The following is a 9,768-nucleotide window of genomic DNA, read 5'->3' as shown; positions in this document are numbered from 1 at the left end:
ACTGGCCCAAGCAGTGCCTAGGATTCCAATTCAGGCATTCTATCTCCACAGGTCTCATACTGCCCCCAAGAGACCCCTTTAATATCACCTGCAGTCACTCAGCCCCAACAAGGATCCCCATGTACCCGCATGCATGGTTACCAGTCTTAAGGATAGCGGGGGCCAGGGCACGTGGCACAAACGGAAACAAGAACATCTGTGCTGCAGAAAGTGGACTGGTGTTCAGGGAGGGCACCTTCCAGCCTGTGACTGCGCTGCCAGATCAAGCCAAAATCAGTGTTTACCTCTGTCCCCAGGACACCAAAACCCAGCTTCCCCAGAAGAAAATGTATAGAGAGACAGAAAAAGCCAAGGAGAGGCCCTGGGTATTGCTCATCCCATTGAAAAGCCAAGCACTCTCTAAACCAGCTAAACAGTTCCGAAGGAAATGGGAGTCTATTTTGTGTCCTGTCGCCAGGGCTGTGAGTCCTGATATATCTCAGGCCACAGAGAGAAGTGGATGGCTCAGCACTTGGAGAGATGCCCGCACGAGGCAGGAAGTGGGGTGGATGATTCAACAGGTACCTCTCTATTCTGAGAACTGATCCTGTGATGGGTGAGTGTACATCCAGCTGAGATAAAAAATAAATTTGAATGTCGACCATTGGAATATACTGCAAGCCTCCCTTTCTTTCAGGGCGCTTGAAGCATCCTTTGGGACTTTAATCCTTAAAAGTTTTCTATTTTTAAAAATTTACTGGGGCGATGAGGCTCTTGGGAAGCTGGGGTGGGCTGGTGACTCAAAGGCTTCCCCTCCTACCCACACACCTCCAACAAGATGCTCAAGTACTGAGGTTCCACGGACTCTGCTTGGGGCACCACACTCTCCACCCTCAGTCTTTCTCATCTGTAAAATGGGGGCAGGTTGCTGAGAAGAAGTTTAGGGCTCAATGTGTTTTACAGCTTTGGATTTCAGAAGGTTTTATGATAGCTCTACCGCATTGTATGTATGTAACATGCCCAGCAAACTCTGGGACAGTACTCCATAAACAAGTTAATTTTTCCACAGCAAATGTATAAATAGTCACACCAAGTCGGGTAAAATAAAGACTATAAAGAACCTCACTTTCAATTCACATCAAGTAGCTTTTAGAGCATTTGTGGATCTCAGAATTTGTATGAAGTGCCAGCTTTGGCTCCAGGAACACCTGGGTTTTCATCCCAACTGCACTTTACCAGCTGGCTGACCTTGAACAAGACACACCTATTCCCTGTGCCTCAGTTGTCTCATCTATAAAATGGGGCTGTAATCTCTATGGTGGTTTTTAGGAGGTTCATGAGGAGATGCAGGCTGCTGCACTGGGAGGGGTGCTGGCCAGAAGGACAGATGCCAGGAGGAGACCTTGGGGAAGCCATCACGGTTTGGGGTATGCCTACACACAAGGCAGAGGCAGATCCCCTTTAGCCAAACGTGTAAGGCTGATGCACAAACAGAAGATCCATTTATTAAGGGAGAGCACAGGAAATCCAACTGGCAGCAGGACGGGGCATTTCTGTCCGCCTGACCAGCACAGAATTCCCTGCAGTGAGAGCTCCATGGTGATTCATGGCTCACAGGGCTCACTAGCTGGAGGAAGGCAGGACAAGGGACAGCATTAATCTGAAGAAGCATTTCTCAGCAGAGGCAACTGGAGGGGACGGCTTGCCTAGGAAATGGGAATGACGCTCTGGCCAGTACAGCCAGGAACCCGCTCCCTGGACAATGCCAGCCTTTGGCTCTGTGACTCTCCTCCTTTCTCTACTCCCATTCACGCCTCCATTCCTTCTGATCGGGTTTTCCTTGGAGAGCCAGTCACATGCCAGGCCTCCTCCCAACCACGCTTCCTCAGAAACTCTGTGGGACATTTGATTGGCCCAAACACTTCAGTCACGTATTTGCAGACAGCTAACTGGCGGCTCCTAGAAAAGGCCGGTTTACATCCGTGGCAGATCGGATGCTCCGAAGGTGGTCACAGCCACATCTCTCCCTCCACATGCTCTTCTAGAGCCTGTGCCTTAGCTCTGGGCAAGCTCTCAGCTTGCTGGTAACCAGCAGAAAGGGTGGGAGTGAAGTGTGTACCTTCTGAGGCCAGATCGCAGAACGCCATGCAGCTTCCGGGTTGTTAGCCGAAATACTCGCCCCGGAAGTCTTCAGCTCCCACGGAAGCATTGTAGTCTGGCTGTCCTGAGGCCTCCATGTTGCGAGGAAGCCCAAACTCTCCATGAGAGAAGCCCTAAGATGAAACAGAGAGAGAGAAAGATCTAGCCAGCCACCAGCTACCCCAGCCGCATCCACATCCAACTGCAATGGCAGGAGAGATCCCAGGCCAGAACCACCTCCCTAGTCAAGCTCTTCCCAAATTCCTGACCCACAGAAACCAACAGAGATGATAGTAACAGGATTGTTGTTGTTCTAAGTTACCACTTTTTGGAGGGATGTTACACAGCAAAGGATAACCAGATAAGGGGCAATTTTACTGCCCTTCTCTGTAGGGTGGCCATATCTCCCAGTTTGCATGGAACGGTCCCAGTTTACACCGTTTGCCTGGGATGATTAATGTGGTATCGATGCCTTCCTCTCCCAGAAACACCTGTTTGGGTAGTAAATTATATGGTCACCCTACATTTGGCCAAGGTCTTAGAGCACCCTACAAATCCTGGCAACAATCCTCCCCCTCACAGTCTATAATAAATATAAGTGAGGTGCCTCGTGAATAGAGAGCATTTGAGAAATCGATGCTGGTTCCCTTGTCCCTTCTCCTTCTCCCAATACCATTGTCTGTCTGCTCAGCAGTTTTTCCAAGAGATGGCTCAGGCTCAGTGCCCACACAACCTCCAGAATGCCTTCCCCCAATAAACGTACAACCTCAGTAAAAACAAACGTACAACCTCAGAAAAAAAAAAAAAAAAAAAACTCAGCAATTGCAGCTTCAAAATAAGCCCAGGACTCCCTTTTTCACCAGATAGCTGTCACTAAGCTCCTCTCGTGCAGAAATTCTGGATTTCCCCCTCCCATGGAAAAGTCCCAGGAGGAAAAAGGTACCTCTTCAAACCTCAGGAAAGCCCTTCACCATCCATAAGGGTGAAAGCATTTTTTTTTTAATATATATTTTATTGATTTTTCACAGAGAGGATGGTAGAGGGATAGAGAATTAGAAACATCGATGAGAGAGAATCATCGATCAGCTGCCTCTTGCACACCCCCTACTGGGGATGTGCCTGCAACCAAGGTACATGCCCTTGACCAGAATCGAACCTGGGACCTTTCAGTCTGCAGGCTGACGCTCTATCCACTGAGCCAAACCGGTTTCAGCGAGGGTGAAAGCTTTTGAGGACACAAAACCACTCGCAATTCCTGACTCAGCAGCTCACTCATTGGCCAAGTACCCAACCATCCTGGGCCTGCTTCTCCCCACGTGCACCAATGGGAGGGTTGAGACCTCCCTCGAGAACTCTTACAATTAAAGAAATGTTTATGTGAAGCACTAGCACAGTGCCTTACATACAGTAAGCACTCCATAAACGCTACCTCCCTTGGTAAGGCATTGGAGGTTCCTATTAGAAAGTGCATTTGGCGAAAACTGGTTTGGCTCAGTGAATAGAGCGACGGCCTACGGACTGAAAGGTCCCAGGTTCGATTCTGATCAAGGGCATGTACCTTGGTTGTGGGCACATCCCCAGTAGGGGGCGTGCAGGAGGCAGCTGATCAATGATTCTCTCTCATCAATGTTTCTAATTCTCTATCCCTCTACCTTCCTCTCTGTAAAAAATCAATAAAATATATTTTTTTAATTAAAAAAAGAAAGTACATTTGCTTTATCTGGAAGGGACAGAAAGGGCAGAACCGCATAAAAGGAGGCTGATCAGAAATCAGTAACTCTGGTGCCTCTCACTTCTAGACATGACATGAGGGGATGCATATGGAGGGCCTGGTAGGCACCTATGAGTCTCCCTCAGCTACACGGGATCTTTGAAGACAAGAATCTCATATATCATTACATACGCAGGGTCCTGTTGCAAAGGGGTGGCTCTGGGTAATGCCAGTTGAATGAATGATCTCATACCAATTTTGATCCATTTATTCATTGACTAGTTAAGTCAATAAATTCTTATTTGGCACCTACTCTGTCAGGCACTGTTCCAGCAACTGGGAATACAGTCCTTATTCCCACTCCACCAGGTGCTCCAAGTGGTGGAAGAGACATATATGGATCAAATAAATGCACAAGTAATCACTTAACTTTCGGTTCTATGAGTGTAAAGAGAGGAAAGTACAGGGAACCTGGTATGCGGTGGGAGGGAAGACATAGCCTAGGAAGGGACATTAGACCAAGAGCTGAAAACTTGTCAAAGAGAATGTAGAGATCTGAAGGTGGCAGCATAGGTAAATATGCCTATACTCACTGCCTCCCACAAACACATCAAAATTACAACTAAAATACAGAACAGCCGAAACCAGTTTGGCCCAGTGGATAGAGCTGAAAGGTCCCAGGTTCGATTCCGGTCAAGGGCATGTACCTTGGTTGCGGGCACGTCCCCAGTTGGGGGGGGGGGTGCATATTTTAAAAATAAGTAAATAAAATACAGAACAACCATCCTTCAGAACTGCTGGAAAGCTGGATGAATGGAAGTCCTACAACTAGAGAAGTAAAGGAGAAAGCACACCGAGACTAGTACGAGATGCAGAGGTGCAGAACAGGCTGGTCCAGCACCTACATGGGCTGTTTTGTTAATCAGGAGGAAGATCATCTCTGCAGAGCCCACCCAAAGGAGCAAGGGGCCCCAGCCCCATACCAGAACCCCAGCCCAGGGTCCCAGAGCTGGGAAAAGAAGTCCCTACAGGAAGTAAGAACTACAGGCTGTAAAAACCAGTGGGGATTGGGGCTCAGTGACACAGAGGCTGCTGGAGACCCAGCTGTTCCTCTTAAAAGGCAGGCACCTCGATTTGAACTTACAAGGTCCTGCTTCCTCTGAGCTCCAGCCCCAGGGCAAGGCTCTGTGGAACACAGACACATATGAGGAGAAACTGGATTCTCTGGCATCAGGGCAGGAACTCAGGGGCAGCTTTCTCCCCGATGGAGATGCTCGCAGGGATCATTGTTCCTATGCTGAGGCCACCCCAGTTGCAGGCCTGACTGGCAGCCATTTCTGTTTGTTCCACCCAGGTGATTCCCTAAGACCCCACCTCATCCAATTTACAACCCCACCCAAGCTGTGTGCTAAAGTCTCTCAAACAAGCTGCAGCTGGGTCAGAGAGCCCCAAACCTATCAATAAAAGGCCTAAGACCCAGCACCAGCACCAGCCTGCCTTGCTTCACAGCTGGGCCTCATCTGGGCACTTCCAAACTCAATACAAAGAGAAGCAATCTTCAGATTTCTCTATAGATCCTACTGGGAGGCCCCAGGTAATGGCTGACTTTCCACCTTCCTGGACACCCAAGAGCCAGTGTTACCCAGTGGTCAGTGTCAATCCATACCAGATTACAACTTTACACATCCATAAATGACCCATTCAAAGGACAGCCTCAGTGAGCACCAAAGCCCCACCAAAGCAAGTCCTGCTCCTTACAGGTGTCTCCATGGTAGCTCTCCCACTGTAGTTGCAGCTGGTCCTCGCAGCCTCTAACTGCCTCTACCTCGGCCCTGCCACCATGGCTTTGTCCAGAAGAACATCCAAAAGGTCTCCTGGAAGGTCTCCCAGTCTCATTAGCATATTACCCTTTTATTAATATAGATAGAGGCCTGGTGCATGGATGGGGGCTGGCTGGTTTGCCCTGAAAAGTGTCCCAGATCAGGGTGAGGGTTCCCTTGGGGGTGGGGGTGGCCTGGGTGAGGGGCTGAGGGCCGTTTTCAGGCTGGTCAAGAGCCCCAGTAGGGACACTCAACCCATGGGAGGGTATGGCCAGCCTGGGTAAGGGGCTGAGGGCTCTTTTCAAGCTGGCCACACCCCCATCAGGGTGGGGGAACCCACTGAAGTGCCTGGCCAGACTAAGTGCCTGGCTGATGGCTGTTTGCAGGCTGGCCATGTCCTCCCCCCCCCCCCCACAGTGATCCAGACTCCCAGCCCCTCCTTTTATTTTATCTAGCACCTCCTTTAGAGGAGGCTGGAAGCAGGTACCTGGGATTTATTTATCTCCTATAATTGAAACTTTGTAGCCTTGAGCAGAGGCCAGGGCCGGCCAGGGAAGGTGGGAAGCAAGGCTTCCTCCATCACTGGGGGCAACTCAAGCCTCCTGCTCACTCCAGTTTCATGGCCACAGCCATCTTTGTTGGGTTAATTTGCATACTCACTCTTATTGGCTGGTGGGTGTGGCTGGTGGGTGTAGCGGAAGTAGAGTCAGTTTGTATGTTTCTTTTTTATTAGTGTAGATAGATGTTGATAGGTATTCTTCAAGAAGAGAAAGAAAAAAAGATAAAAAATATGAACAACAAAATGGCAACAAATACATACCTATCAACAACAGAATCTGAAAATAAAAATAAACGAATAGGAAATCTAATGAACAGAATAAACTGATAGAATAAAATAGAATCAGAGGCATGGAAATGGAACAGACTGATGATTCTCAGAGGGAAGAAGGGTGGGAAAGGCAGGAAGAGATTAAAACAAATATTTTATATGTATACTAGAGGCCTGGTCCACAACATTCATGCACTGGGGAGGGGGGATCAATCAGCCTGGCCTGCCCCCTCTCACAGTCCAGGACCCTCAGCAGTCCTTAGCGCTTCCTCAGAGATAGGAGAGTCTCCCACCACAGCCACTGCACTCATCAGCTTCTGGCTGAGCAGCACTCCCCCTATGGGAGCACACTGATCACCAGGGGGCAGCTCCTACATTGAGTGTCTGTCCCCTAGTAGTCAGTACGCAACACAGCAACTGGTCATTCTGCCATTCAGTTGATTTGCATATTAGCCTTTTATTATATAGGACATGCATTACCTATGGACAGAGACAGTGGGGTGCTGAAGGCCTGGAGGAGGGTGGGAACTGGGTGGAGGTGACAAAAGAGGGAAAAAAGAGGAACATCTATAATAATCCATAGAGGGCAAAGGAGCATCATTAGAGGAGTGGTCTCCCCAGCGCTAGGCACATCCAAGCAGAGGTGACAGCAGCCAGCCAGACAGGTGACAAGGAAATGCCTATCTGGAGTGCAAGTTTGACCAGATGAATAAGAGGATCCCATACAGCCCCAGTACTCACTCTTCCCTCCCCAGAAGGCCTGTTCCCTCCGCTGAAATGTTCTTCCCCCAGATCTCCCCCGGCCTGCTCCCTCTGGTCCTGCAGTCTCCGCTCAAATGTCCCCTCCTTCCAGGTGCCTTCCTGAAGCACTACCTTAAAAGTACTGCGCCCCAAATCATTCTCTAACACACATCCCTGTGACAGCGTATTTACCCACTTCTCACTTCTCTTTGTACACCTACCATGGTCTACCTCCCTCTTTTATTTTATTTTTTAATATATTTTATTGATTTTTTTACAGAGAGGAAGGGAGAGGGAGAGTTAGAAACATCGATGAGAGAGAAACAGTAATCAGCTGCCACCTGCACACCCCCCACTGGGGAAGAGACCGAAACCAAGGTACATGCGCTTGACTGGAATCGAACTTGGGACCCTTGAGTCCATAGGCCGACGCTCTATCCACTGAGCCAAACTGGTTAGGGGCAGTGGTCGGCAAACTCATTAGTCAACAGGGCCAAATATCAACAGTAGAATGATTGAAATTTCTTTTGAGAGCCAATTTTTTTAAACTGAAACGTCTTCTAACACCACTTCTTCAAAATAGACTCACCCAGGCCACAGTATTTTGTGGAAGAGCCACACTCAAGGGATCAAAGAGCCGACCACTAGGTTAGGGCTACCTTCCTTCTTTTAGAAGGTACCCTCCACGGCCAGCTGGTGTGGCTCTATGAACCAGGAGGTCACAGTTCAATTCCTGGTCAGAGGCCACTCATGCATCCAACAAACATTTCCCAAGCGCCTACTACGTGGTAAACACCATTTTAGATGCTGGGGACACAGCACTGAGCAAGACACGTAAGACCCCACCTCTCATGAGGCTTCCTTTCTAATGAGGAGACAATAAATAAGTAAACCAATAAGCAAACAAGATAACTGTAAGAGAGATCCATGTTAGGCATCCAGTAAAGCACCTAAGGGATGTGCAGAAGCAGCAGGGGCCAGGTATCTCCTGAGTGTGGAACCCCAGCTTCGCTATGCACTGCTCAACCTACAACACCTCTCTGGGCCTCCATCTCTTCATCTGTGAAATGGAGAGAATAACAGGCCCTACCTCATAGGTCGGTGGTGAGAATGAAATGAGTTAATGTGAGTTCTTGCAGTAGTACCAGGCTCATGGTGAGTGACAGAGTGAATGAGGACAGGGCAAGGCTACTCAGAGGGTTGGTCAGGAAACGCCTGTGTGCTGGGGAAACAGGGAAGATCTAAGGGAGACGCATTCCAGGCAGCAGAGAACAGCAGGTGAAAAGGTCTCGAGACAGGAAATGAGCCTGGGTATGACCCAGAAAGAGGAAGCAGCTGGTGAAAAGCTACCACTTGGAAACTTGCAGGCCATGGAACAGAAAGGGCTTTTATCCTCAGGATCAAGGTAAGCCATTGAAAGATTTTAAGCAGTGGAGGGAGGAGGGAAGGAAGGAGGGAGGTTGGGCATGCTCTGATTTCATATAAAGGGGGATCAGTCCAGCTTAATATCATGTGGAGAAAGGATAGTGAGACAAGCAGAAAGAGACAACCTGGAGGTCAGCTGGGAGGAGGAATGGAGGCAAGATCCCATCTAAGCCCAGGGACCTACTACTCAGAATGAGGCAGGAGCCCTGACTGGTTTGGCTCAGTGGATAGAGCGTTGGTCTGTGGACTGAAAGGTCCCAGGTTCGATTCCAGTCAAGGGCATGTACCTTGGTTGCAGGTACATCCCCAGTGGGAGGTGGGCTGGAGGCAGTTGATCGGTGTTTCTGTCTCATCGATGTTTCTAACTCTCTATTCCTCTCCCTTCCTCTCTGTAAAAAGTCAACAACAAAAATAATTTTTTTAAGAGAATGAGACAGGAGACTTCAAATCCTCCTCCATCTGGGGTGTGCAAGGACGTCCAGAAAAAAAACAAAAGGAAAAGATGATTAAACTCTGACATGAGAGAGACTGCAGCAGATGGCCTGTGGGCCTTAGGGGAGAGACATGATCTAAACAATTTAGAAAAACATCTCCCATTATAATTTACAAAATACTACAATTTACTATTGATACCCATTATACTAACATTAATTGGGTGTTTACTTAGTGCCCAGAGTAGGGTGCTAAATTCATTTTCTCATTTAATTCTCAGAAAAATCTCTAAACATTCATTCAACAAACATATATTACCAGGCACTGTTCTAGACAGAGTTGCTGCCAGCACAGAGCTTACCCTCTCTAGAGGCAGAGACAGAACATAAACAAAGAGACAAAAATATTTCAGTGTGGCCGAAACCGGTTTGGCTCAGTGGATAAAGCGTCGGCCTGCAGACTGAAAAGACCCAGGTTCGATTCTGATCAAGGGCATGTACCTTGGTTGCGGGCACATCCCTAGTTGGGGGTATGCAGGAGGATGTGCAGAAGGCAGCTGATCGATGATTCTCTCTCATCGATGTTTCTAACTCTCTATCCCTCTCTCTTCCTCTCTGTAAAAAATCAATAAATCAATGTATATTTTTGAAAAGTATTTCAGTGTAATGAGGGCTCTGAGGAAAACAAAGCAG

This window comes from Pipistrellus hanaki, assembly GCF_964339955.1.
Source record: "Pipistrellus hanaki genome assembly, chromosome: 3".
Taxonomy (NCBI): Eukaryota; Metazoa; Chordata; class Mammalia; order Chiroptera; family Vespertilionidae; genus Pipistrellus; species Pipistrellus hanaki.
The sequence above is the reverse complement of the archived record's forward strand: the minus strand, read 5'-3'. Positions refer to the sequence as shown.